Source organism: Calypte anna, chromosome 3, assembly GCF_003957555.1.
Source record: "Calypte anna isolate BGI_N300 chromosome 3, bCalAnn1_v1.p, whole genome shotgun sequence".
NCBI classification, from domain to species: domain Eukaryota; kingdom Metazoa; phylum Chordata; class Aves; order Apodiformes; family Trochilidae; genus Calypte; species Calypte anna.
The window spans coordinates 42604539-42632218 of NC_044246.1; the positions used below are offsets into that span (position 1 = coordinate 42604539).

The window sequence follows — 27680 nt, forward strand, 5'->3', positions numbered from 1 at the left end:
TAAATCCATGTTAAAACCCCCATATGTGCAACATTTTGTATTTAACTTTAAAGAATTCTAAGAATTGGGAAGGAAAAAAAATTAGGATGTTCAAACGAAAGAAGGATCTCCAAAATTCAGAAGGGTCAAAGGAGAATTTGTATTCCTTAAAAAAATAGATTATCATCATAAACCTCTAAGACACAAAATAATATGAGCAAACAGAAAGACTAATTGTCTAATCTGAGTTCAAGAAAACATCAAAAGAAGGGAAATTAACATGAATTAAAAAACCCTCTTTGCAATAGAAATTAGAGAAAATATTCTCTCTGCAGATTGAAACAGCTGGAGGGGAAAAGAGATGCCAAAGAAAGCGGTGAGACCAGCTTGTGCAAACAGTTTCAAAACTGTTTAGAACACTATTTGAAGAATGAGCTACTGTGCAGTAACAGTGCTGAGTCAATGCAGGACACAACGCATCTGTGAGCTTCCAGGACCTTTCTTATGCTGAAATTTTAATATCGATCTTGTTTCTACTGGTTCCCAACAGTTCTTATATATACCTTTCTCCTGTCCTGTATATGTAAGAGTAAGAGAATTCCACCAGACAAACACTGAAAATAATGGATGATTCAAAAGGATTGAAGAACTTTTGAAAACTCAGTAAGCTCCCATGCTAATTTTAAGAAAGTAAGGTCAGATAACAGAACGACATCACCACCTAAACCCAGTTTTAGCAGGGGAAGATGCTACCGCCTCAAGCAGCCCACGTTTTTTTCCCCAGGAACTACTCCACACTCAGGCCTGCTGGCTGAAAAGTTTGTGTCAACACCCTTTGCTTTAGTCCAAATCAAGAAAGATGGGTGAACTTCAACGTAGGGCTTTTTTCCAGTCGGTCTCCTTGGGCTGGAAACACATTAACAAGCTGACATGCAAGCAGGCAGACTGACAGATCTGAGGGTGCTGTGACTCCTGGCATGGGGCAGTGTTTAGATGGGACTGCTGGCATGTTTTATTGGTGCTTTTGGGTTTTTTAAAAGCAAAGTATCTTTTTAAAAACTGCATCCGATGAGTGTTAACGTGATGATACTATCTTACGCGTGGAAAATTACAAACAGACTGGATTTGCACATGATTACCTCCTAGTATTTACTAAGGGGATATTTTGATTTGTTGAAAAAGAGGAAGTGTGTTTTATCATCAGTTCTGACATTTTAGGGGAAGAGAGGAGACTAATAGTTTAGAGATCCAGAAACATTAATGTATTTAGTAGGCAGTGACAAAAACAAGCAATAAATACAGAGTAAACTAAATAGCAAGGATCATACATTAAAAGTTACAAAATTAAGACTACACATGAAATTCAAGCAGAACCATTTTGTTTAGTCAGTAGAAAACCAGTGAAATATGTTGACAGTAAGTCATAAAAACAAATAATAAAAATAAGTAGATTAAAAAAAATTGTGGATGTAAGAGAAGACGTAAGACACCAAGAATGATAAAATGTGGAGCCAAGGCTGAAATATATTACGTGCAAATATCAAGGTGACCTCTTCCTAGACAGAAGCTTTGATACCATAAAACTTCAATAATTTGTGAAAATTGGTCTATTAAGTAAACATAATTCATTATCCAATGTAATTTTTTAAAAAGTATATACTTTCTTGAGATAATATGTAATTTAAACAATATATGTTTAGAAACTGCAAGTCCATGTTTTATTGGCGTAAGTGCTGACAGAGAACATTTATACTTAGTTCTTTTCAGAAGGTGTTCAGCTTAGTTAAGGTCAGCATAAATGCCAAGTAATCAACATGAGAAACTCAGAAGGTCAACCACTAAGAAAAGAAATCTTGAAAACATGAAACAAGCTAGGAAAGCATTAAGTAGTTAGTCCTTTACCATCAGATGCAAGATACTCCACAACTAGGACATCACTGACTGCCCTTGGGGAGACAATTTTGAGTATGCTGTTATTGTGAAAGATATTTAATAGTAGAGTAGTTAAATACTTCTCAGCCACTTGTACACAATTTTGAAAAATATCAGCTGAAAATATACATGGGGAGTTGATAAAAACTTGTGTATGCAAATAAATTAAACAGCTAGAGATTTTTGTACATTCAGTTTGCCAGTCGTACATTCTCTACTTCTTGGTTGCCAAGATTGGTATATATAATTGTTTCTTCTGGTTACCTATATGAAATAAAATGGTGACAATTCATTAATTAGGCCACATAATAGTGATACTGGTGTAAGGTTGCACAACCTGAAATCCTCATGAGGAAGAAGAATTGCCAATATGCACTCTTATCACCCGCATCATGGCTGACAGCTTCAAAAAGAAGGTATCTTTGAATTTCACCTCTTCCTTTGTAACCTATTGCTTTACTGAAAAACTAGTAAATTATAATTTATGAAGTCATCAGCAAAATACAATAGAAGATTCCTAAAGCACTGAGCATGGTCAGCATGTAAGTAGCATCACTGTTTTCTTCCATATTGTATTTACTGTGCTATTTAAAATGCAGCAACTTTTCCTTTCTCACTTTAGGAACTAGGCTTTACTTTTCTAAAGAGGTCAAAGATCACCACCTCTTAATTAAGCCATTCTGTTTAGCAAGCAAATTCTTCTCTTCTCTCAATCCTAAAGACAGAAAAAAAACCCAATAGAAAAATACTATAAGCTAGCAAATACAGTTCAAAATGTTGTTGGGACTTTGAGCAGCGATGTTCCTAATGGCCCTTGGCAAAAAAAAAAAAATGTTCTGAATTCATAATGTTCTGCTATATTGTGTTTACTAGCTACAAGAAAAAGAATGGTTAAAAAGCTATCAGTGGCGTAATGTTCAGCACCTATTATGGACACAAGTATAACTACCTTAGGGTAATTAAGGGCATAAGAAAATGATTAATGTTCTGAAACCATAAAACCACATCAGTTGGGAAGCTATTATGATTGCACTCTCTGCTGTTCACAGCCTACACTGGGCAATTTATGCTGATATGGATTCCGCATAAAACTGATACCCAGTTTTTCCAACATTGGATAATGAACTGGTACATAAAGGTTCATCTACACACCACACACTGGTCACTGGTGGAACGGTCCATTTCCTCTTATTCAGTGCTTCTTTTTAAGATTAAGTTCTAGATCTTCCTATTCTGTACTTTTCTCATTAGAATGCCCACCAGTTCACACCATCCTCTTTACCATTTTAGAAATATGTTTTTGATCATAAAATCTGAGAAAAAAGGAAGATGGCTACAAAAAAAATGCTACCTGGCAGCCATCTGGAACAATATCCTGATGTTTATACTGGCTCTTATTTAGCTCAGGGATGGACAAATCAGGTCCTCTCCATGCAGGACCAGCATAATCTTATTCACATTGAACTGTACCCTCCTGAACAAGTGACCTGTGAATTTGAAGTGAATTTGACTAAGCCAACCAGAATTTGGTTTTTGACAGAGAAGTCACAATGTGTGATGAAGGATGGTTTTCCTTATATAATGGCTCCTTGAAAGTGGAGGTTTTATGTTCTTATTCCAGAGACACATGAAAAAACAAGTGGACAGAGAGTCTCTGCTGTCACAGCATCACATACTGAAAATTATTGTGTTAGAAATAGTAGTATACTGTTTTATCTGTTAAAGAGTACTTTCAAACATCAAAGAAAGGAAAGGGGAAAACATGATATGCTGCATTGTCCAAAACTGAATTGGAAAATGATAGGTACAGTTTATCATCTAGTAATGTACAAGAAAGCAAGCACTCCACAATTACATGTAAGTAAGGTATTGAAAGCACACACAAATAATTTACAAATCAGACTTTAAAATAGCCTTCCAAGGGGCTAGATATTCCTTCAAGAAGAAGCAAGATAAAATCATCTCCATCCAAAACGAATGGGTTAAGAAAGGTATGAGACACTGGACCAAATTTCTCCTCTGCTGAAATGAATCAAGTTGGAGTCAAAGCAAATCGAGTCAATCAAAAAAAGCTACGTCTGTTCCTTTAAGTGCAAAGCAATATTTCACTACTATAAGAAAACAGTATAGCTTTTCTGAGACCAAGGTATATTGACTTATTCCAGTCTGAATGTAGCTCTTTCCATTTTAATTTCCAGAGGAAAACCTAAACACGCAGCAGTAGATAGTATAACGAACATTATTATGAGTAAATTGGTTAAAATAGGGTCTCATATTCCAAACTTTAAGCCACATACATGCTGCACCATTCCAAGAAGTACAAAAGAAGAATGCTAACTAAAACATCTACCAAAAGATCTCAGGTTTTTTTCCATAGCTGACAGAGTAAATCTAGTTCTTTAGGATGCTGGTTTTTTCCTTTCTATCTAGAACCAACCTAGGTTCTGTTCCATGAGACAACTTCAGAGACTGGCTATAATGTCTCAGACCTGCTAGCAACAAAGGTTGCTGTGACAGGCTTCTTGTGCAGTAACTCATAACTCATACACATAACGTGTCCTCCAAAACCAAGAAGCAATTTCAGGTCCTGTGGGACCAGATGCAGCATAACTCCTCACAAAATAATTTAGGTTGTGCTCTCTCCGGGGATGTTGTAAGTCACTGCACGGTGACTCTTCCTCCTTGGGACCAACCCAGGTGACTCCCACCCCACAGCTGTGATCGACGAGGTGCCTGGTGGCACTCAATAACCTTTATTGCACCAGCCAAACCTTAGCACTGAGAGCCCAGGCTTTGTTTACAGGAGGTGCTGGTGACAGGCACACCAACAAGTCCCCTCGTTCAGTCTAACAGGGTGAACTGAAAGATTAGTCTGTCACGCCGGCATGAGGCCTCATTTTTCTTCTGTGCTACACAGGTCGCCCCCGTCCTACAGCCTGTGTTTGATTGTGATTAATTTGTCAAGGCTGGCTACAGCATGGAAATGAAGAAATGGATTGCCAATTACAGTTATTCTTCTCACAAAACACCCCTCAAACCCGTACTGTTCTGCAGCAGCGACAGCCCAGAAACAAACTGAATTCAGCTCTATTAAGCAGAAACCTGACCCAAAGTGTATTTTAAAGCAGAAGGTGACTTTCCCAGCCCTCTCTCTAACCAGCTCCTCAGTAAATGGTTGACTTCTTTCCTGCTTGCCTGGCAGGTACACAAAGAGGCCGTCCACTTTTATTTTTGTAGTCACCTTGTTAAGACATACTGAACTTCTGACTTAACACTGTTCAACAAAGTGCATGTTTGTTTCTGGATGTCTCACTCTGAGCAAGCTTAAAGGGGAATTTAATATGTATACCACTACTGCTAAGCAAACAAAACCAGCAATGATTCTGCTCTGTGCAGAAGCTCTTAAAAGCATTCAAACTTTCTCCTGAACAGCATTCACAGAAAAGTAAACTTTGACTCTTGCTGTGTTTCCTCTGCAGTAAGCATAATGTGTTCTCACAAGCTGTTTAATATTTAATCGATACAGACAACTAGCTTAAACTGAATAATCAGATTCTGATAGATTAATGAAATAGGAAACAATTACACAACAACAATTATTAATATGGAATTTAAGCAATAACAACTCATTCCCAGCAATGCATGCATGCAGTTCCTCTTCTGCAGATACAGCCACCAGCAAATAACTCAAGCTGCATAAATTCAAAGCATGTGTACAAATCTAACTTTCTATTACGTTAGAAATTCAGGGTTTTTTTCAGACCACTGTAGTAGATGCTTCCTTTCATTATTGTAATTAATAGTATTTTACACTATTGACTTGGGTACCACATCTTCAGGGAGAAAACATACAGATGTGTTTCCAACAGTAAGCAGCACAAAGTGGTTTTAAACATGTTCTGAGAACAAGCCTACACAAACTCTCCCAGGCCCAAGGCAGCCTTCCATTTACACACTAAGGTCTGCATTGTGCAGAACAGGAGTGCAGGATACATCTTATAAACAGGATTCTGGCTTCAGAAACAGGATTAGTCATTCATTACACTGAATGATCTGACTCTGCTATCCTTCTTCTGCCTTGGAGGCAGTTGCCCTTTCCAGTGATAAATGGTAGCATTCCTATCAAACAAAGATGCAGAAAAAAAGGACAACACAGTGAAGGACCCTTCAAGGCAGAGACACCTTTAAGTTGTCTTTCAGGTACTTCAGTAAGACTCAGAATAGCAGGCTTGAGTCTCTTCTGCTGAGCTTTTATTTCAGGACAAAGTATTTGCCCTAACAGCAGTAAATTTTTACCTTTCACAGGCCACCTAAAAGCCCCAAACACAAATACTTCCTTTCATACTTCTTGAGGTGACCTTCAGACACTAAACATATGAAGTAGAGATTATCTTAGTAATGTAGACTAAATTTATGTATATGTTGACTTTCTGTATTTCTACCAGAGTACTATTTAGGGTCTCCAGCACTGACTAGGCACGTTATGATAGATACCATATAAACACATAGTAAGGGAGAATGTCTGCTATGGAGAAGAAAACCAGTACAAATAAGGGACAGCTGGGCCTATTGATGTGCACCCAGAAATAAGGAAAGAATGAGAAAGACGAGCTGTTCTCCCAAGGCATTTACTTCTTAATACAGTCACAGAAGTTAAAAAAGATACAGTAAATACCTTTGTGGTAAAACTAATAGATATATATCACGCCACAAATACTATTCCTAGGCAACTTCAGCATCTCAGGGCTTTTAAAAGCTATTTAATGACACACAAGCACAGACCAGTATGACTACCCTATTCTCACAGAAGAAGTTTTAAGCCTTGAATGGGATCCAGTATTAACTGAATACACTTAGCAATTTTCATTTGTAAACATCAGAGAAAACAATTGTACAGTATTAAAATTACTGTGGTTGATGACCTAGGCCTACAAATCTTACCAAAGGCACTTTTCGTTTCTCTTGCTGCTATAGAAAATTTGTGTTTCATAATTAAAACTACATACAAGACTAGTTATGCGACAGCACCCAAGTAATGAAATCACTGCTACAATGTCTAGTATAAGTTTTAAAACTCAGGAGTAGTTTTACAGCTGTCAAGATGATACCTATTCTTCTTTAACTAGATTAATTTTATATTGAGTTCTTCCTTTCAAGGATGCTCAGTTGCATCATGAAATTTGACTGTAACCATTAAATTAGCTGCCTTTTTACAATGTGTTTAAAACTCAAAGGCAACATACTTCATAGACAACATTTTTCTGTAGAAATGGGAAGGCATGAAAAAGATGTTCTTATAATTACTACATTGTCACACTACATTTAATCACAAATTTGTTTTAAAAACACCTACAACAACACAATGTTCTCTTTTTTTCTTCTTTGTTGTAGCAGCCAGTGATATCTCATCAAGGAATCTGAGGTAAGAGTGTGGTTCCCTAACATGAATCTCACTTGTCAGTGAAGAAAACATAGAACAAGCTTGGAATCCCTGAAAAAAATGGGTTAGAAGGGTTATGACACCACTGGAGGTGATCTAGTCCAACCTTCTGCTCAAAGCAAGAATAATTTCAGACTTGAATGAAGTTACTCAGGGCTTTGTAGAACTCTAGGAGAGTTCATCTTTGTCTTTCCTTCTGAAAGGTGACTTCTCAAGATGAAATACAAATGTGGAGAAGTAGTCATGAACAGCAATATACACACTAGACTGGTTGACTTCTTTAACTGAATAGGTATCCAAACAACTAGATTAGTTACTAGTAGCTTCTTGACTCTTTGAGACAGTAATTTTTGAAATAACCTTGGGCTGCTTTATTCCTTTAAATACATTAAAATCTAAATAAAATAAAATCGCATGATTTTGAACTTGGGCATCCCTCTGATGCTGGCTTCTTCCATGCTATGCTATATTCCACACTCATTAGAGCCAATACAAACAACACAGTTCTCTAATGGATTGGGCTCCTGGTTTAGAGATACATTCTTTTCCAGGGGAAGGGGCAGGATCACATCAAAGAAAAAAACTTGGATAGGAATAATCGGGCCTTTTACCAAGAAATATTTTATACTTCATGCATCATGTTAATTTAATGTCTCCATGACAAGGTCTATATATCTTTATTTTCTTACTTAAATTCATTTCTTAACCAATTAGCTTCAAAGAGAGCTTTAGCTTTTCCTAAATGTAAATCCATAGAACAAATACATATGATGATCTTCTTTTCATCAGCCAGGAAAATTTAGAAACGGGAATTAAGTGATTCTGTTAATAGAGTTTTAACTTTCATCATGGTAACTGTGACATACTTAGTTCTCTGAAAAACCACAAATACTAAAACAAACATTACATCTGACCAGCTGAAGCCCCATTTGTAATATCAATGATATGTTTTATGAATACCAGAGATCTTTTCCAACTTTTTTATGCTGTATGCTTGGCATAACAGTTTGCCTGGGGAAAAAAAAATATAAAAAGTGACAGGAAAAAGCAGAAAAGCACACAAAGTGTCATGTGTTTTTTGATGCCTTTGGAGATGTTACTGTCTTTTCTTTCTGCAGATATCTACACAATTCATTGAAAAAGCAACTAGACCTGAGCCATGCTAGGAGCTTCAAGATGTAAGACACTGAAAAAAGACCAAGATCACACAATTGTCCTTTACAGATTAGACCAAGACAGTGACATTATAAAGAGTGTGGGTAAAGAGAGTTGCAAGATTGAAGGAGCTAATATATGCAAATTTAGACACAGAGCAATGAGCCTAACAAAGAAGCCAGGCTTTCCAAACTTGACAAAGCCTTAAATTCTGAAGCTTTGGCTGACTTTAAAGGGGAAAAAAAAAAAAAAGTAACTACATAGATTCTAGATCTCTTCCTATAAAAAAAAAAGCAAAAGACAAAAAACAAGGCCTTGAGGCAATGGAGTATCCCACGTTAGACAGTCCAGGCTTTTGCAGAAAAATTTTTTATGGACAGTCACTAAATGTTGTTTCAATGAAGGACAGGTTTTGTCCTCTAGCATTCAGAGGAAAAGCAGCAAGTTCAACCAGTCAGCAAGAACTTCAGAATAGATGAAGTTCTAGACAGTTTAACTACAATCTCCATAAAATCTCTACCACTGAAAAAAAAAATTAAGTCTTTTGTCTGGAATCAAGTTAGAGCTTCTCCTTGCTAAATATGTCATATGAATGTTAATTTCAGACTGTTGATCAGTTTACACTTTCCAGTAATAATTTTTTTTAGCATTCAAAATATGGGAAGAGACCAATTAGTACCATGGACATTATACTGTATGAAATAAGAACACTGTTAAATAATGCACGTAACAAATTTATACAAGTAGTAATTAGGTTTCTAGGATTACTTGAATATTTTAATAGTAATTTCATAGCTGTTACTAATATTGATTTTAATAATAATCTCAGTTAACTGGTGATCAGTCCCAAAAGAAACATTAAACCCCAGAATTATTGTGTATCTTCATTTTTGCTGAAATATTGCATTACACAAAATTATGGAATAAATCACAAAATGCAATTAACTTCCCACTGTGTTACAAAAAACCTGACTGTTAAAACTACACAGTAGAGTCAAAAAAAGTTGATGCTAAGTTTAGGGATGAAGAGCTGCTAATCAGGTTAGAAAAATTTGCTTAGTTAAGAAATCATCTTCTTATGTGACCCACTGAATATTTTTTTCCCCATCACAGAGAATTTGTATGATAATATCAGGTATCTGTAATTGACATCACAATATTAATTGGTTACAGGGACTCAAAGCACTAAATTGGAGATATAAGACTATTGTGTCTCTTAAAAACATGCAGCTAAGTCCCTTCTGGAAAGATGACAGTGCAACCTGTATTAGAATTGCTTGTTAAAGAAATACATATCTTGGAAATAAAATGCCAATAGAAAATGAGAAAAAAGAGACAGGAAAGATGGAAATAGATTACCTGAACCCTTAGCCCTGTGGCAGGAATTTATTCTGCCTTAGAAAACATTTGGTTTAGTCTTTTGACTCAGATCTTCAGAGGGCTTTTATAATCCTTCAGTGGTGCACCTGTTGGTTAATCCCTTGTTATAATCTACTTGGATCGTTTCACAGGGAGAAGAGTTGATGGATATGCTCCCAGCCCTCTACAGATTGGCAGGATGAATTATTCTTTGGATGCTGAGGGGGACAAGTTGGAGGCCAGGACAGCTGTGACACGAGCTGGCACTACACCAAAGGACCTCTTCTCCCCAGACAGAAGCAAAGCAGAGCAGAGGATCTGTGATACCTCCCCCTGAAGCCTACCTTGAGAACACATTATATGCTTCTACTTCCTATAGACACTGCATGCTTTACTCGGTTTTCCCCTTTCCTTGCTTTATAAGCTTGCTTTTCAGACTCTCCTTTAGCAACACATAATAAATTTAACTTTGCAGTGTTTTGCCATGAACAGGCCAAAAAAGACAAAAAAACACAAATGTCCTGAATCTAAAAAACTGCTTCTTGTTCCAGTGTAATAAAGGTGTTTAAAATGTGGTGAACCCATGAGTTTCCACTGCCTGCATCACTGCAGATATCCTGCACTTTTATGACTTTTGGTCTTTCTCTTTTCCTTTCTCTCTCTGTGTCTTTAAAAGAAATGCAAATATACATTCAAAACAAAACCTGCCATTCTAATTATATCTCGGAAAGGATAGCTATCATTTCAGTGGAAGTTAAATTAAGGTAAAACATACAGCTGTACTGATACACAGACAAAAAGAAATATCAAATGAAGATTTCTCTTAAAGTTTTAGCTTTCCCTTTCTATATTTTTTTTCCTCCTTTAAGTTTAAAATAACATTTAAATACTTGCTTATGCTGCCAGAGAGCAGCTTAAGTTGCCAATGTAAGTACGGAGGAACAGAAGCCAAACCCTGTATTACTGTAAAATAACAGGATGAAGGTAACAGATAGGTGTGTGTGGACCATAAGATTTTCAACTCCTTCCATATGCAGTCCATCCCAAAATTATCTGTCAACAGAGTATTGTGACAAACACAAAAATTCCTGCCTTCTCATAGCCATCTGCAGAGCCTTCTTTTAATTTTGCAGCTCATAAGGCTTGTAGCACCATATCAGACATCCTTGTTCACTTCACAGGCTGCAAACACCAGAATTTAGAAATAGCTTAAAGAAATGATAATGAGGTGCTCTTCATAAAATATACCAAAGGAAGTTGCTCTTTTATTTATTTTTTTTTTCACTCTTCTGGCAGTACCTCTGACATAACAAGATGGTAATTACAGGGAAAGTGAGTGGGTAAACGGTGTTTCATTGTATATAATGTGAAAATCTGACACAATACAGACTAAAGGAACACTTTTTACCTTTTGGACTACAGACTAGCCTGTAGATTTATTTTTATCACCTTGAATCTTTTTTTTAACTGATAGCAAAATTGCTTTGAAAAGGAAAAAGAGACAAAATAGAAAAACCCACCCAAAAATCTAGCTGGCTTACAGAAAAGCTGTGATAAAGTTTAGATTTCACTCAATTGCATTTGAGTATTAATGAACAGCTACTAAGGATCTGTCTTTTGATACTACAGTACCTCCCTAATGACATGGGAGTGACGCGAGTCCTCCGTATTTCTCCTGAAGCAGTTTTATTTAATTTCATCCTCTTGATATAAAGGAAAGTGGGAACCCAGGGACCCATGGCTGTATGAGACTTCACAACCTTTGGTTTCTTAGACTGATTATCAGTTTATAAGCATATTAGAGGTGACAGGGATCTCTCAGCAAAAGATAACACCTCTTTTTTTTTTGTCCAAAGTACCTGTGCATAGACCCTTACTTTTTTGACAGTCTTTATAAAAATTCATCATTCTTTTTTTTTTTTTTCTTTCAGCTACCAGAATTCTAAAATTTCTAAAACAAAGATCCTTCAGTGAGTGAATTTGTTGCCAGTGCACTTTAAATAGAAGCACATTAAAATCAAAGCTTCGACTCCTGGCAAAGTGCCTTGCTGGTAAATGGCTTTCTTGGGGCTTTAACTTATTTAAGCTGGAACATCCACAGCACTGTGGGTGAAGATGGAGTGTCAGGAAAGCATCTGAGGAGGAAAGGTACACCTTTCTTCTATCCAACACCTTCTCATGAAAAGTGAACTATCTTTAATCAAAACCTCAGAAAAGAGGCTTGCTTGCTTGTTTCTTCCCAGTTTCCTTTTAATGGGAGAAAAGGAGTGCTCTGTAGTGATGGAGACAGTACAGGATTGCTGTGACTACTCTCTCCTAATAATAGTAGTAAAGGAAAATTATCTGAGCATTACCAGAATCTGGAGCAGACACAACTGGGATTCTTAAATTAGATGCACTCAGTTCACCTTTTGCAAATCTGTCCACTTCCATTTGGATGTGAAACTGCATTCTCAGACAAGAGTTTCTGAAGGGACAGCATTTGTTGGTATGGATCTGAGGTGTGAAATCAAGACTGTGTTCCTTCACAAACCTTTTATTGTGTTAGTCTAGTGTTAACTGCACAATACATAAAGCAGAATGCATCAGCTAGGCCACAAGGAATGAAGTTGATCCAGTTGCTTGTCTAGACGTTGACTTTATCTACAGGAATGTTCATGTACACAGGGGGAAATGCCAACAAAACGAGAAAGATGAAAGCATAGCTTTGTGGGTTTGGGTTGTACTTTACACTTCAAACACATCACACAGCATTTTAGTGCACTGCAATTGCTATCATTCTTGAAAATATTGACATCTTAAGCCTTATGGAGGGTTGCCTGTTAAATTACTAGTCTCAGGCAGTACATCAGAGTGTCTGGAAAGAAAGAATTTTTTTTTCGTTGAGAAAGTATTTATTAAAACCTAAACAGTAAAATCAATTAGAGATTGTATTCCCAAAACAAACAAATGCAAAGCAGCCTCAGAAAACCAGAATATTTTAACAGAAATTTTCCTTACTTCATTTATAAAGGTGAAAAATAGCAAACAATTACTGAAAAAGCATCTGCCACACTGTAGAACATTTTTCTAATGCCGCTGCTTTCCAATTAAAATCCGTGCAAGATTTCAACCAAAGAATAAAGAACATGCAGACCTCCTCTGCAAGTTCAGGAAGCTCAAGAACTGAGGACCAAGGCAGAGCTTTATCTGAAACACGACTCATATTCAGTGACTTCTAGTGTCTGTGGAAATGGCATCTGCAATAATGAAACTGTAGTTCAAGCAGGAAAGGATGCAGCACTCAAAGTAACTTAGAATCTATCTTCTGAAGCCTAATTCAGATTTACAATCATCAAACAATCAATTTTAAATAAGAGGTTCTTGAAAAAGAGGAAACAACCTTAAATATTCCTGTCACTTCCCCCACACACACCCAGCATTTGCATTATCCAATTAGTCAAAACTCAAATTTACTCTTTCTAGAAATTACTATATGTTATTTTTGAGCAGAAGCAGCTATGTCAGACTATGGTATTAGATGACTGGGTTTTTTTAACTGTATTGCTTCTTAGCATGTTTATTTAAAACCTTTCAATTGCACAAATAATCCAACCTATCATTTGTATGCATTTACTGAACCTAAGTGAAAGAAAAATCAGCCTACACCATTTTCAAATAAAAAAAGATTTTGTTCCTGTGTAATCTGCATGTCCTCACAAATGAGTCCGTATTTTTTGTCTGACTATTGAACAGCTTGTCTTTTTCCTCCTTCAAATGTCACACCCACTTCTTTCACAATGTCAACCAAAAAGCAGCTGACTTAGCAGTGGATTGCCTTTATGATTACAGCAGAGCAAGTGACAAACTTTTACAATAACCCTTTCCTTCCAGTTCTTCAAGTAGTACTGATTTGCATAGAAGTTAATAAACTAAAAGTGTGAAAGCACAACACAAGGCAGCTAAGACAATTTCCATACTTTTCCCCCCAGCCTTTGACACTGGGAAGCCTTGCTTGCCTTCTGGATGGAAAATTTTGCCAAACCTCCTTGGTCCCCTGCTGAAGGCCCAGCAGTGTGTTTAAGAGTTACTGGAGCTGCAGAAGTGTCACCCAGTTGTGGGCCTTGGCTCAGGCTGAGGGTTGTCAGTGTCCTGCTTATTAGCACACTAACTATCCAGTCACAGTCAAAGGCTTTGGGTCTCTGTTACTTAAAGCAGCATAAACAGATTCAGAAGCAAAAAAGATTGATGAAATGTCCGATACAAAACATCACTGTTCAAAAATAGTAATAATAGAAAAAACTGAATAAGCATCGAGTGACATCTAAGGTCTTACTTACCATAAATTCCTGTTGAAATACAAGGAAATGCCTGTAAAATAAAAAAGTGAAAAAAAAATAATCAGTGGGATTTCTGTTTGCTGATTTTTTTAATCAAAAAACAAAGGGTATTTTTTAAATGCCTTTTTTTCAACACCCAGAGATTATGAGTTTTAGCCTTCACTGTTATGGCAGTCAATTCACAGGCATTTTCATTTTATTATATGAAACATATTCCATATGTTTTCCTACTGCCATGTTAATAAAGACACATTCTTCTTCTCATCTTAAACTATGAGCAACATTTGATCCGAGCATCATTATTAGAATTGCCTTTTGAGCTAAAAATTAATGCCATGAACTAAAAATTAACACCATAAGCTACCATGGTAGAAAAAAAAACAAAGTTATATTATCTGGGTAAAGTTAGACAACATCTCTTCAGTGGTAAAATAAGCTTGGCTAGCTTAAACCCTGCCCTGCCTTCCCCTGCCCTCTTTGCCATGCCCTAATTCACTAAAACCTCCTTTTTTGTTTCAGAGCCTTTTTATTTCTAACCTCCGCTCTTTCAGACATGTGGTTTATGGTGACCCAACACAGATGTACTCGTACAAGTCAAAGGTTTGAAAACTGGTGCAGGGGGAGGAACCAGAAAAACTTAGCTGAAAAGAGAGGGTGCATTTTTAGGTCAGTTTGGTCACCAAAGAAAATGCATCATGCAACAAGAGATGGTTATAGACACTGTGTCAGCAAGAACAACAATTTACTTTTCTCCTAGTTGTACATGTTGTCTCTAGATTTGCATTTCTGTGAGCCAGTTTTCCAGCAGAAGAAACCAAAGCTGTACTACCAAAATGGTTTCAGAGGAGAGACAAATTTCTTTCTATACTGCTGATATCTGATATCACCTTTGCCTCCCACCTCTGGACTGACAGCAAACACAGCTCAAAGGTACAGGAGCACCTGGGACCACAGTCTCAAATATCCACCCTCAGGCTTCCTCCAGATCCCCTGGCAATGAGTCATCATCCAAAAGAAAGGAATTCTTCTTTACTTAATCACACAGGAAAACATTATTCAAAGGTAATGCTTGCTTTATATTTAACCAGGGAATTAATTAGGGAATGGTGATTAAGAAAGGAGAGGCCTAATGGAAAGAATACATCCTCCCCTCCCCTCTGAAAATACTAAAGTAAAATAAAGTGGGGGAAAATTATAGTCTCATTCCTTCTCACAACCACTACAACTTACATCCTGAAAAATACTTAGCTTTGTAGTTTGTACCCAATAAATCACAACGAATCAGCTCTTTAAGGAAATGAGGAATGGAGTTGAAAAAAAAAATGCACACACGGTTACAGAGCTTAGGTGCCAACAGATGTTCCATCAATAAGAGAGGGGCATAAAGGATGACTTTGTCCAGTTCAGCAACAGATTTTAAAGTTCACCAGTATGAAGTGTCACATGTTAAGAGATAATGGGTCCAAACAAGTGTTTTTCATTCTTTTCTGCAACTTGAGTAACAGCACATAGTTTAGAGACTTTTATTAGGAATGAGTAGCAGAGCTCCTTTCTCTCACTGGCCCCGGGGAAACACTCCAAAAGGACCTCTGAAATCTCATCAATCCCACATATCCTTGGGCACCACCACATATGGTGCCTATGGGAAGCAGCAGCCCCACCAATGACTTCAGATCCCCATGCATGTGGCAAAGCCATCCAATGGAGGGACCATGGGTCCCCAGGCAGCAAAAGAGCCCCATACACTGGCCCCATACCCCCCTGAGTCACTGCAGATTTATCAGCTGCCCAAAGCAGAGGGAGTCTGGCTGATACAGCCACTGAGAAGGAGGCACCTCCTTAAAGCCATGACAATGAGTTTGACTGGATTTACAAGACCAGCTGCTGTTCTATGAGCAAGGCTCAGCACACACTGCCAAGATCTCCCCCCCAGGCTGTGCTTATTGGGGGCCCTGTACCCCAAAGGGAGGCTGTGGGCTCCAGGGGACTTGGCTTCCTCTGCAGTTCTGCTGGGAGAAGAGGAGACAACTGCATTTTCAGCACCGCATGGCAGACGCTTGGTTGTGCTTGCTCATCCCCATTCACAGAGGCTCTTCAGCAAGCCTTAGCTAGCAATTTGTGTGTTTCGTGTGCTTCTTAACACCTACTTCAAAATTACTGTGTGGAGACGTCATCATAATTTCCTTGCTTTCAGTTCCTGTCGTGCAGCTGAAACGCATCTGAATAGAGCTACAAGGGTGCACAGAATCCCATCAAGCTCCTTCCGAATAGCAGTTTGTGCCATAACTTAGATGAGCTCTGCCCTCTCCCTCATTCAGAGATGATCACAGCATATAGCCAGTCAATGCAATCTCATAAAAAGTGACAGTGCTTTTATTCATTCAAAAAAGGCCCATGCCGGAGATCACTGTGTTTCCTTTTAGCTCCTAGGGAGACAATTTAGTCTAGATGCCAGGTTGAAATTACTGGCAGAGCGGTAATGGGGAACTCTCAGCATGGATATCAACACACTACAATATTTGGCTCATGGACAAAAGATGTTAAGGTTTCTAACCTTTTCTGTGCCTTATAATATCTCAATTATATATTTGATTTCAATAAGAAAAAAAATCAGCTTCACAGTAGGAAACCATTCATTTCTATCACCACAATGAAACATTTCTCATTTTAATTTGTTGCCAGTAACTGCTATTTATTGACTAACCTTTAATTTCTTTTGCTACTGAAATAACACCTTTGGTTTGCTTCAGGGCTAATAAGAAATGCTACCTGGACAGCACTCCAAATGGGTGGGACTTTGAAGGAGAGCACATAATAACAGCAAGAGCTTCCTACCTACTACACTTCTGCCATCATCTAAAGCAAGGCCAAATTAAATCAGCTGTGTGAATACTGTAAGACTGAAATTGATTTAATTCTGGTAGAAGAGGATGTGGGCACCCAGCTTCTGGTACTTTTTAATCTAATGTTTCTTTTCTATGGCTACGGCAGCAGTGCTAATTAGGATGAAATGTAATGCAGTTTCATGAGGAAAATTTACAATAGTTACCATGTGGAGGCCAAGTGGGACTCTAAGACATTTCAGTAAGAGGGACCAGGTATTTAAATACTTAAGGGCTTGTCTTCAACATGGGGTTCTAGCTCAAACTGTGCTGCAATGTATTAACTGTTATACATTAGATGAATACAATTACTACATCTACGTGACCAGATGCCTCCTACTGCAGTCCTAATAATTGCTTCCACAGAGCAAGGACTTTCTTCAAATTAAGTGCTTGGCATTCTGCATCAGCATCCCAGTGTCATTTCTGCCACAACCAAGCCACATACAAGGTAAGCACCTTTATTCCAGCACATAACACAGCAGACAAAAATAACATCAAACACAAATTGAGCTTTCACTGATTTCACTGCATCACCTCATGAGGCAGGCTAACTAATACTCGGGTTTGAAAGCTATTCCTTTATGCAACTTGCATCACTGAATCTGCACAAAGAATGCATGAACCTTAAAAAAAATCTTTGTTTTTACTGAAATTGCAAGTGGAAACATTTTTTTTATGTAACTGTTAAACAAAGTCAGAAGTTCTTAATATCTCTGAGTTGATAGTAATTAAATATGTTAAACACAAACATCACAAGCTTCTCCAGCAACTTCAAGGTAACAAGCATTTCCTCAGGGGAAAAAAATAAGCCATATACTTTATACTTCGACTTTTTTCTTGGTTATCCTCCTTGGTAGCTGGGGCCTGTGCCACCACTGTAGAAAACCTTGCATCTGAACAAACCTGAGGATGTTAAACACTAACATTCTCAGCATCTTGGTGCAAAGGAGCTGAGGAGCAGTAGTGGAGCATCCACGGAGCAAAAGTGCTCCATGTATCCTCAGCACTCTGGGACCTGCAAGAGAGGCATTTTGCTAGAGCAGAAGCAGGTAGCAGACACTGGGAAAAGATTTGTTCAACAAACAGCTTGCTCCCCTGTGATCTCCAGAAACTGCCTCTTCATCTCTGTTCTCTTCCATAATACAGCCAGCCTCTACTTCCAGGTAGCAGCCAGCCTCTGCTCGATGAGGATGATGCCCTCTCTCTATCAGCTCAAACTTGGCTATTTCCTTTCCCCTGTCACCTTCCTCCAGAGCCTGTGAAGCCTCACGTGCTCCTGAGCTGTTTGCCTTTATCCTCTCGCCATTGCTAGGAGTCCTCCATCTCTTCTTCTGACCTTCTCTCTCTTAATTTGTCAGTAAGTGGGAAGTTGCCTTGGGTCCTTGTTTTGAACACCGCTTGCATCACTGAAATTGTGTTTGCCACTGTGGCCAAGAAAATGATAGGCATTTTTATGGACCAAAAATAACTAATCTGCTTTCCATTTTGAAAGACTATCCCTACAGCAGCTTAGCAGCATCAAAAAAATTGCAGAAGCATTAACACTCAGACCAAAAAAAGATCCAAAGCTCCTAAAACCTAAGTGCCAAAAGACACTCCACACCAGAGAAGCAGAAACCTGCATCCTTGTTTCAACAGGATAATGCCCCACTCCTGCCACTCAGAGGACCCAACCCAAAACTCAGCCAAACTGTGCTCTCTCTTATAGTGTCTCAGGTTATTATTTTTTGAAGCTGGACTTGAATTTTTGTTCTTCAGGTTCCTTCATTTATTTCAAAACATTACAGTAAGATGAGTTCCTCTGTGCAGTAGGCATTCTTGTCTTAAAAGCAGTAAGTACAGTGAGTACCTCTGCTAGATTGTCTTACAGTTGGTGATTGCCTCATGAACTGAAGTGGCAGGTGAGCGGGCACAGAGAAAATTGGTTGTTTAAGAGCAGCTCTGACAACACTGCTCTGCTGTGATTGACGAGGGTGAATGCCAGAGGGATTCTGCAGAGGGTTTCAAGGTAAAACTGCCTATGCTAGAATGAGCTCAGCTACACAGAGTTAAACTATAATACGGGATTTTTCACACCTTAAGTTGTCACGTGTGTTTTGAAAAAGTTCATTGTAATTTAAATGTATATTTGTAGTTTCTTCATAGAACATCGTAGATTAATAATGTTCTGATTTCTTTGGTACTTTTCTACCTCCATGATTTGTCATGTGTATCTTAAAATAAAACCATTTACTGCCTAAAGCCTATGCTTACTGCCAGAAAACCCCCCCATTTAGATAGCGTGCTATGAATATCTTTTAACATGCAACACCAAAATCTGTGATATGCACATCATAGCATTATCAGAACTGTAGCACAGCACTATGAAAGCTAAATATCAGCTAAACCCCAAAGTAACCTAATTTAAATTATGTCAATTGTTTAAATAATGAATAATTTATTTTCACAACAAGATTTTCTGACTTGAATCTAGTAGGTGTTGAAGAGGTGTGATGTGGAATATAGTGGTGTATGTTTATAACTTTGAGCCTGTGGCTGAAGTGTAGTAGTGGCAGAGAATGTATAGGACCCCAGCCAGGTAATGACAAGATAGGACTGAGCTTGGTGTAGTTCAAAATATAGTGGTTTTAGTTTACCTTGTTTGGCTGTGTTTTGTAGTCTTTACCCTCCCTATGTATTGCTGACATTTTGAGCTGAATTACAGTTGTCAAGTTGGAATATGAGACAGCAGTGGAGGCATGGTCCTGGATGAACTTAGAAAAACACTTTGCAGTTCTTTTAGTGTCAGAAAGTGATATTTAACCATCAGCTGTACATGCTACAAACCCATTGTCATCATTATTTTCAACACCCAAGCAGAAGGATTTAAACTTCGAAACCCTTCAAGCTCATCCATGCTCATCCTTACAGCATCCACATGTGCAGCTGTTACACACAAAGGTGTGCACAACAGTACCACTGCCTCAGCATTTCAGTTCAGCACTAACACACCAGTGCTCCTGTTCCCAATCTAGAGTAAATCATCTCCATTGGGTGGACACTGGCTTCCGCTATGCAACCATTCCTAGCAGCATCTGCATACCCAGTTCATCAGGAGGAGGACTGGTAGAGTTCAGAGACAGCAAGACTGGGACCTAAGTGCACTAAGTCTAGCATCATCCAGCAGTGTGAGCCAGCACCAGCAGGACCAGCAAACTCCTGTTCCTTTCCCCTTGCTTGGACTGTGAGCCTGCCCTAGATTAGTTTCTGTGAGCCTAAACAGTCTGACCCCAGTTATAGCACTATTCTTCAGTCTTCATCAACTTCAGTATCAGCTACACCGCTATTCCTGTTCATCAGCCAAAGCTCCTAAAAAAATTGCCTTAGATGCTTTTCAAGATAACATGCTCTATAGAATCACTTAAGTCCAAAAAGCATAACAATGCTATAAACCTCAGGGCCCATTTTACCCCTTAAGCTGCACAAAATATTCACAGGGTACATACAGACATATTTAAGATATCAGTAATATCAAACATTTAGAGACAAGTTTTGCTACTTTGCTGGAGCAAACTTACCAACCAAACCATGCCATAAACCACTAATTATAATAACGTCCTGTTGCCTTTTAAAAATCCTTATACTTCTATTTGAAAGAAAATACAACGAAAAGTTACTCTATTTCCCAGTCAATTTCCTGCCATAAATTCTGTATGTCATAATTCTGAACTATTAATTTAATGATCACCAAATTTTGCATGTAACTATCATACAAAGAAAACCTATTAATAGAAAGCTGATGCAATTCCTTATACTGAAAATGAAGAGAAAGCATTAAATGGAAGAATTGAATATGAGAATGTTTAAGCTCAGTTTTCACTATGGACCTTATTAGCATGTTTATTAATCTGCCTGTAAAGCATATAAAAGCAATTATTGCCACAAAAATGAGTGTCCTGAATACAGCAGATCACACACAAACCTTCAGGCATTCACACGAGCTGTCTCGTTCACACACTGAGCTGCAACAACCAGCTGTTCAGCTCAAGCAGGAACACTGGTTATGCAAGTGCCAAAAAAAAGTTGGGGGGTGGATTTTCTGGCAGAAAAAATAAGCATCCAGCTGTTTTACATGCCTAAAAGTTTAAATGCCAGCTATGTAAATGTTCTCAAAGGATGCTGATACCTGCTGGTCAAGCAACTACAGCTGAAGTTCAAATTCAGACCCAACATGAAACAACCTTTCTGTCTCGTGGTTCAGAACTTTACCATGCACCTTCATTTACCAAAACCGAAGTTAATATTTCACAATCAAAGGACAATGGGGTTAGAAAATTATACACAGCAGTAACTAAATTTAAAAATCTAACAGCAGGGAGGCAAATGGTTATTCAGGGAGAGGACCTCTCTGTTGCAAAGCTAATGAAAGCTGATTGAAGGACTCCTATTAGTAAAAATCATTTGCAACAAGTGCAGAGCACTTCATCATAACTTAGAAAACAGAGAAGTCCAGAACAAACATGTGGCAATTTTTCAGAGGACCTCCACAAATTTTCCCTGTTGCCACACTTGGAGACTGCTTCAGATGAATAATTACCACAAAGGTTGTGGATTTTCTGTAAATCTGTTCATTTATACAAAAGAGCAGTTAGTGAAAGAGGCCACCTGAGAGGTTGAAACACCCAAAACAATATCTTTAGTATTTCTTGTTAGCCAAACTAAATAGGATCATGGGACTTTCAGGGCGGCTTTTCCTTTGATAATGTGTTTGACCCAAAAGCAGCAGTGAGAACCAAGTGACAATTTTATTTAGCTTTAATTGTAATAATTACAGATTTCAACCAACATTCAGTGATGAGAATGTGGAAAAAAAAGATTAAGGAATCACTACCAAGATTTACAAATTCATTTGAGTAGCTGTGTATTCTAACTATATGAATTTAAAACAGTTTAAGATATTGAAGCAAACTGCTACAATGAATTTTGCAAAATAGTAGAGCATTATAATATTAAATTAACTTAAAAAGAATCACTACTTGAGGAATCTCACCAAATTTTTATTTTAGAAAATCCAAATTCCTTATAAATTAATTTAATAAAAATAATAGCTCAGACAACTGCCTGGGTAAAGACCTGGACTGCTTATTGGTCAAAGAATTTATTTGATTTCTTCAAGTATAAGCTTAGTTATGTGGTGGCATTTACCTGATTTTTTTCTACATTATTTGTGTATCTGTAAGAAGAATGAAAAGCTTGTGGGGGGACTACAAACTAACAGTTCAGTTCAGATTTTTTAAAACTAGAAAACTTTTATATGTATAAAGTCTCAGGGATTAAATTGTACATTGCAAACAAACACAGAATAGCTGAGGTGGAAAAGCACCTCTAGAGAAAGCCTGGTCTAACCCATCAGTTCAAAGCAGGGCCACCTAAAGACAGGACAACCACGGCCAGTCGGGCTGGAATATCTCCAAGGATTGAGACTCCGGAGCTTCCGTAGGCAACCTGCTCTGCTGTTGAGCAGACCTCAGAGTAAACAAGGGGTTTCGTATGTTTAAATGGGTATTTCAGTTTGTACCCACTGCCTCTTGTCCATCTTTATTCCCACCTATCTGGCATTAATGCACATTGGCAACATCTTGACACTAAACTGTCTCTTCTCCAGGCTGAACAGTATCTTAGCACCTTCTTCTGTGAAATACAAGTCCAAGCCCTTAATCAGCTTTTCTGGCCTTTGATAGAGTTGCTCCACTCTTTCTGTGTCTCTCTTGTACTGGGAAGCCCAGAGCTGAGTAAAGAGAAAGGATCACCTCCCCTGGCCCGCCGGTGACAGTCTTACTAATGTGTGCTAGGAAGTTTTCTTTGCCTCAAGGATGCAGTTCTGGCTCATGGTCAGCCTGCTGACCCCTGGGCCCCCCAAAGGCTGCCTCTGCAGAGCTGTTTTCCAGCTGACCACCCCCCAGCCTGCACTACTGCATGGGACTATTCTTTACCATGGGCAGGACTTTGCATTTCCCTCCACTGGACCCTACAAGGTGCCCTCTGCCCCATACTCCAGCCTGTTGCATTGTCTCCAACAGGCAGTATAACTGGTGTATCAGCCACTCCCTGCCAGCTCTGTGTTGTCTGAAAACTCCCTAGAGTGCTTTCTACCCCAACACCTAAGTCACTAGGGAAGATATTTAATAGCACTGGTCCTGCTATTGGTCCCTGGGGTACACTACTAGTGACTGGGCTCCAGCTGGACTTTGTGCCACTGACCATGACCCTTTAATCCCAGCAGCTCAGCCAGTTTTCAGTACACCTTTCACACAGCAAAAAGATCCAGAGAGGAACATAATAACATGGTTTCTAAGACAGCAGCTGCTTAGGATATTTGGAAGCTATATGAGTTCAAACACTAGTTAAAGCAGCAAAAGCACAGAGGAAGAAAGAATAAAACATCAAATGAGAACTTAGTACAGATTCTATTATATTTTTTCTTTTTATACTAACTCACACCAAAACAGGCTTAGAATAAATGACAAATGGACTGTGAACCACTTTGTGATGTGCATTTAGCTCCAGTAAAGAACACCTATGAGTATCCTTCATGAAAAAGAGCAAGAAATTAAAAATCCCCTTACCTTTCTCAAAAAAGAAAGGGACACATACCTATGTGCCCCATATTGCATCAGCCCCTGGGCACTGCAGAGAAGTTGCTAGGTTTGCCCCATGAGTCCCTGAACTACCAGTGTCTAGTTATTTTGTGAAGAAGAGCTTGAATATTCAGCTTCCTTCACAAGAACAACATAGCTGGAGCCCTTATTACTTAAAAAATGAAGGATAGAAACTATTTTCAGAAGACTAATAATACCGCTTTTAATCATATTTCAGAAAAAAAGAGATGTTATATTAAGGGATTCCAATTTTTTAGCCTCAGAGGCCATCTCACAGCAGTGTTTGAGCCTCTTGCCCCTGCAGGCTTATTTCTGCTCAGAAGATCTAGCAGGACTCACTGACCTCATGTTATGTGTGCATCGTTAAGAGGAAAGCTAGGATTCAGCTTCATCTCAGCTAAGCCATTTTGAGTCTGGGTTTCTGGTCTAAGGTTCTCTCTACAGTTAATAAAGAGAGTAATTCAGCTGTTTCAGGTCAAATGAATGGCTCTCGTGGGGAACTGCTGACTACAGAGTGAAGCTAGATACCTAAGCTAAATTTAGGTGAAACAAATCTCTCCCAGAGCACAGGAAATCATATGTGTTTGCCAGAAAGCATGTTCAGGAACTCTGTTTCTCTTGAGTCCTAACCACAGGAATATTCTTTCCATTGATTCAAAACAAAATTACTTCTAATGAAAAGTGATGGGCCAGACTTCTCTAGCTTCATGAGATCATCCTGTATGGCAGTCAGACTCATGGGTGTGATGGCAAAGAGAATTTAAAACAGTCCAGGAAAAGGTCTGTCTGGCACAATCCTGCCTCATACAGAAACACAAACTCCAGAGCTGAGCAGGCACCTCCAGGCCAGCAAATGTACACTGTTTTTCAAAAGGGCTAAATAAGAACTACACAGAAGCCTCACTCTTGTGCATTGGTCCAATTTCCAGAAGCACAGCTGTGAAAATCAGATCTGCTGGCCCACAGTGCAAGCTCATGGTAGCTTGCATGGTGATTTCCACCCCAGGGGAGGCAAATGCTGAGACCTAAGACAGAGAGACATTGCAGCCCAGCCTGACTCCATGCAGGCTGGAAGCAGAGAGCATTGCTAAATCAGCATTGGTTTTTCCAGCATATAGGTTTTTACAATTACTAATTCATTCTTAACAAGATCAAAAATTGTGTGCAGGGACCTGATACAAATCAATAGAGCCACAGCTAAACACCAATACTAACTTTACATTTATATTTTAAAACTAAAAGAAAAAGGAATAAGAACAAGTAAGACTATATTATTATTATAAAACAGTTGAAAGGAGATACTGAGCCACAAAAGTATTTACTGATTGCAGTGACAATAACTACTGAATTCTTAACACTAGGTTAGACTGTCCTTACTGCTTCACCTAAACCAACATATCCAAGGAAATATCCCTGCACTTTTAACTGTGGTCTGATTCAGATCTGAGCCAACCTTGCAAGAAAAAGCCATTAAATGACATTAACATAGTACTGAGATCACTCTCTGACAACCAAGAATAATGAGATAAATTAAGGGCAGATGGAGGTTGAGGCTTTCCTCTAAACGTCCTTAATTTTGTAGGTTTTAGAGATACAGTCTCCTGAACTTAGGTGCAATTTCAGTTTTACTATTTGTGATATTTATAGCTCCCATTTATATAAGTAATATGTAATTTTAATGCAGGTCTAATAGTTCCAACTGCCATTGACACAGACTGTAAAATGAAAAAGGGAGGATACCTCACTGAAGAAGACACTATTTTATTTCCTTCCTGCCACCTTAGCCTCTGCGATGCAGTGGGTTGATGTCTTATTTGGATTCCAACCTTGTCAACACATCAAAGATCCTCTCAGGTGAAGAGAAGCAGGGCTATGCAATTGATCTCCCCTAACCTGTAACATCTGTGTCACTCTGGTCCAGGGTGAGCAACTGAAATGCCTGTTTCTTTTTGAGAGAGGTAAGAGAGCTCCTGATTGCCTTGAAGAAGTACATGATGATGAAAGGTATGAGACAGGAGCAGACCTTGGGAAATGTCAAGGGAGATCACAGTCAAAATTGCCTTCTTTATCCAGAATAAATAACAACAGTTGTGGATTACGCGACTGTAATTCCGTTGAGGAGAGCTGGTAACATAAATCACAATAAAGATGACTTGAAACTCTTTAAAAAGACCAAGAAGGATTTTTTTACTTATTTTCTATTGTTCCCAGGCACAGCCTCTACAGATGTTTCTCTGTCCGTCCTGAGTCCACTCAATGCAGTGTTTTTCCCTTCCCTATTTATTCTCTGCTGTCACCCTGCTCAGGCTTTTTCCTCTCCATCCTTCCACCCCACCCCAGATGACAGATTGCTGCCATCCGCTCTGTTCTGAATTCACTGCTTCCATTATCACTTCCCTTACAGCTGTGGCACATCTGCTTTCAGATCCACTTTATGATTTTTCCTAAGGCACTTCCTTGCTCTCAGCATAGCTGGAGCGTCTGTGCAAGAGGAGCAGCAGCTACAGGAACCCCATCACCATCTGTGGCTTGATTCAGAGCCACTGCAGGCAGCAAGAAAACCACAACTTCAACTGCAAATGAAATCCTATTTTTACTGGTTTTGCTCTTTCAAACTGCTGTTGAATGACATAAATAAACAAGTTAAGCTGCACCAGCGTGGCAAAAAACAGCTCAGCATCTCTGAATGCCTCATTTCTGGTACAGTAGGGTTGGTTCAGAAAATGGAAAACAACCCACTGTCTGAAAGAAAGCTTTGGAAAAATCAGTGGCAATGTGTTCAACAGGGAACTCAGAAAATGAGGAGTCCTGAAGAAAGGCCAGTCCAGGTTTGCAGGTTCTGACACGTTTCTTCATTTTGAGTAACCACAACAGTGTTTCTACCAAGTCAAACGAATCTGCATAACACTTCACTTGGCATCAGTAAATGTGTCAGGGCATGTCTCAATTAAAATTTAAATGTTAATACAAGAAAGATGATCATCACACACACTGCAAAAATAAAACCAAAAAACAAAAAAACCACCACCACCCCCCAAAAAAAACCCAAATCAAAACCCCACAAAACCCACCACACAAACAACAACAACAAAAAGCATGTATTAGTTTTTCCAAACTTCCCTTCATTTAAAAAGATTTATTCTTTCTCTCAATAGGTGCTGCTTTAAAAACACAAGGTTAACAATTTTAAATGGGACTGTGACTTAAATTTTCCATGTCCTCCTCTTTAATATAATGATCCAGAGAGATTTCTGTATTGGATTCAAGTAACACTTAATTCCTTGTCAAATTCTTCCTATTTTCAAATGCTTTGTATGGAAATAACTGGTATGTAGATTTTTAAACAGTAGAAGCAGTAAAACTGGAAAAAAGGATTTCTCTTTTATTAAATACTTATTTCCCAAATGAAGAAAACTGCAGAAAGCAATCAAAATGAACTGTATTACATAGCTATTGCTTTGATTTCCCTTTCTTTTCTGGCTGAGTTGCCCCCAGATGCCCCATTCATTTAAAAAAAAAAAACATATTGAGATCCTTGTGCTGTTGCTTTGAATTTTTTTTTTTCTTAAAGGAAAGACAGACATGAAAAGGTCTAAACCAGAGACACACTATTATTATTCAAGAAACATTATAAGGAGCAACCACTTGCATTACTAATACTTTATCATTCACGCAAGCCCTTTAGCATGAGAGACAAAAGCAGCATATATACATCTACACAGCTATATATGCCAAATAGCATGTCTGGAGAATAATTGCAGCACTCAGAGCAGAGGGGCAACACAAGAACAAAAACAAACGAAACAAACAAACAAACAAAAAAATCACACAAAAAATCCCAAAGCAGTGAGAAAAATTAATAAAATTAAGAACTTGTATCTGTGGATGGTAAGGGCTTAAGGTTTTACAATTGCGTGTTTTCAAACATTTCAAAGAGAATTAAGAAATAACTGAAAAATTATGTACCATGTGT

The 27680-nt window shown here is 38.3% G+C and overlaps 1 long non-coding RNA gene across 1 annotated transcript in view; it reads right to left on the reverse strand.

Annotated features, from left to right (window-relative positions):
• LOC115598036 overlaps nt 1–27680 on the reverse strand; it is a 346409-nt gene that overhangs the window by 13379 nt on the left and 305350 nt on the right. Inside the window, exon 3 of the long non-coding RNA XR_003987341.1 lies at nt 14185–14215. This is a non-coding gene — a long non-coding RNA (uncharacterized LOC115598036). The remainder of the gene's footprint in view (nt 1–14184; nt 14216–27680) is intronic.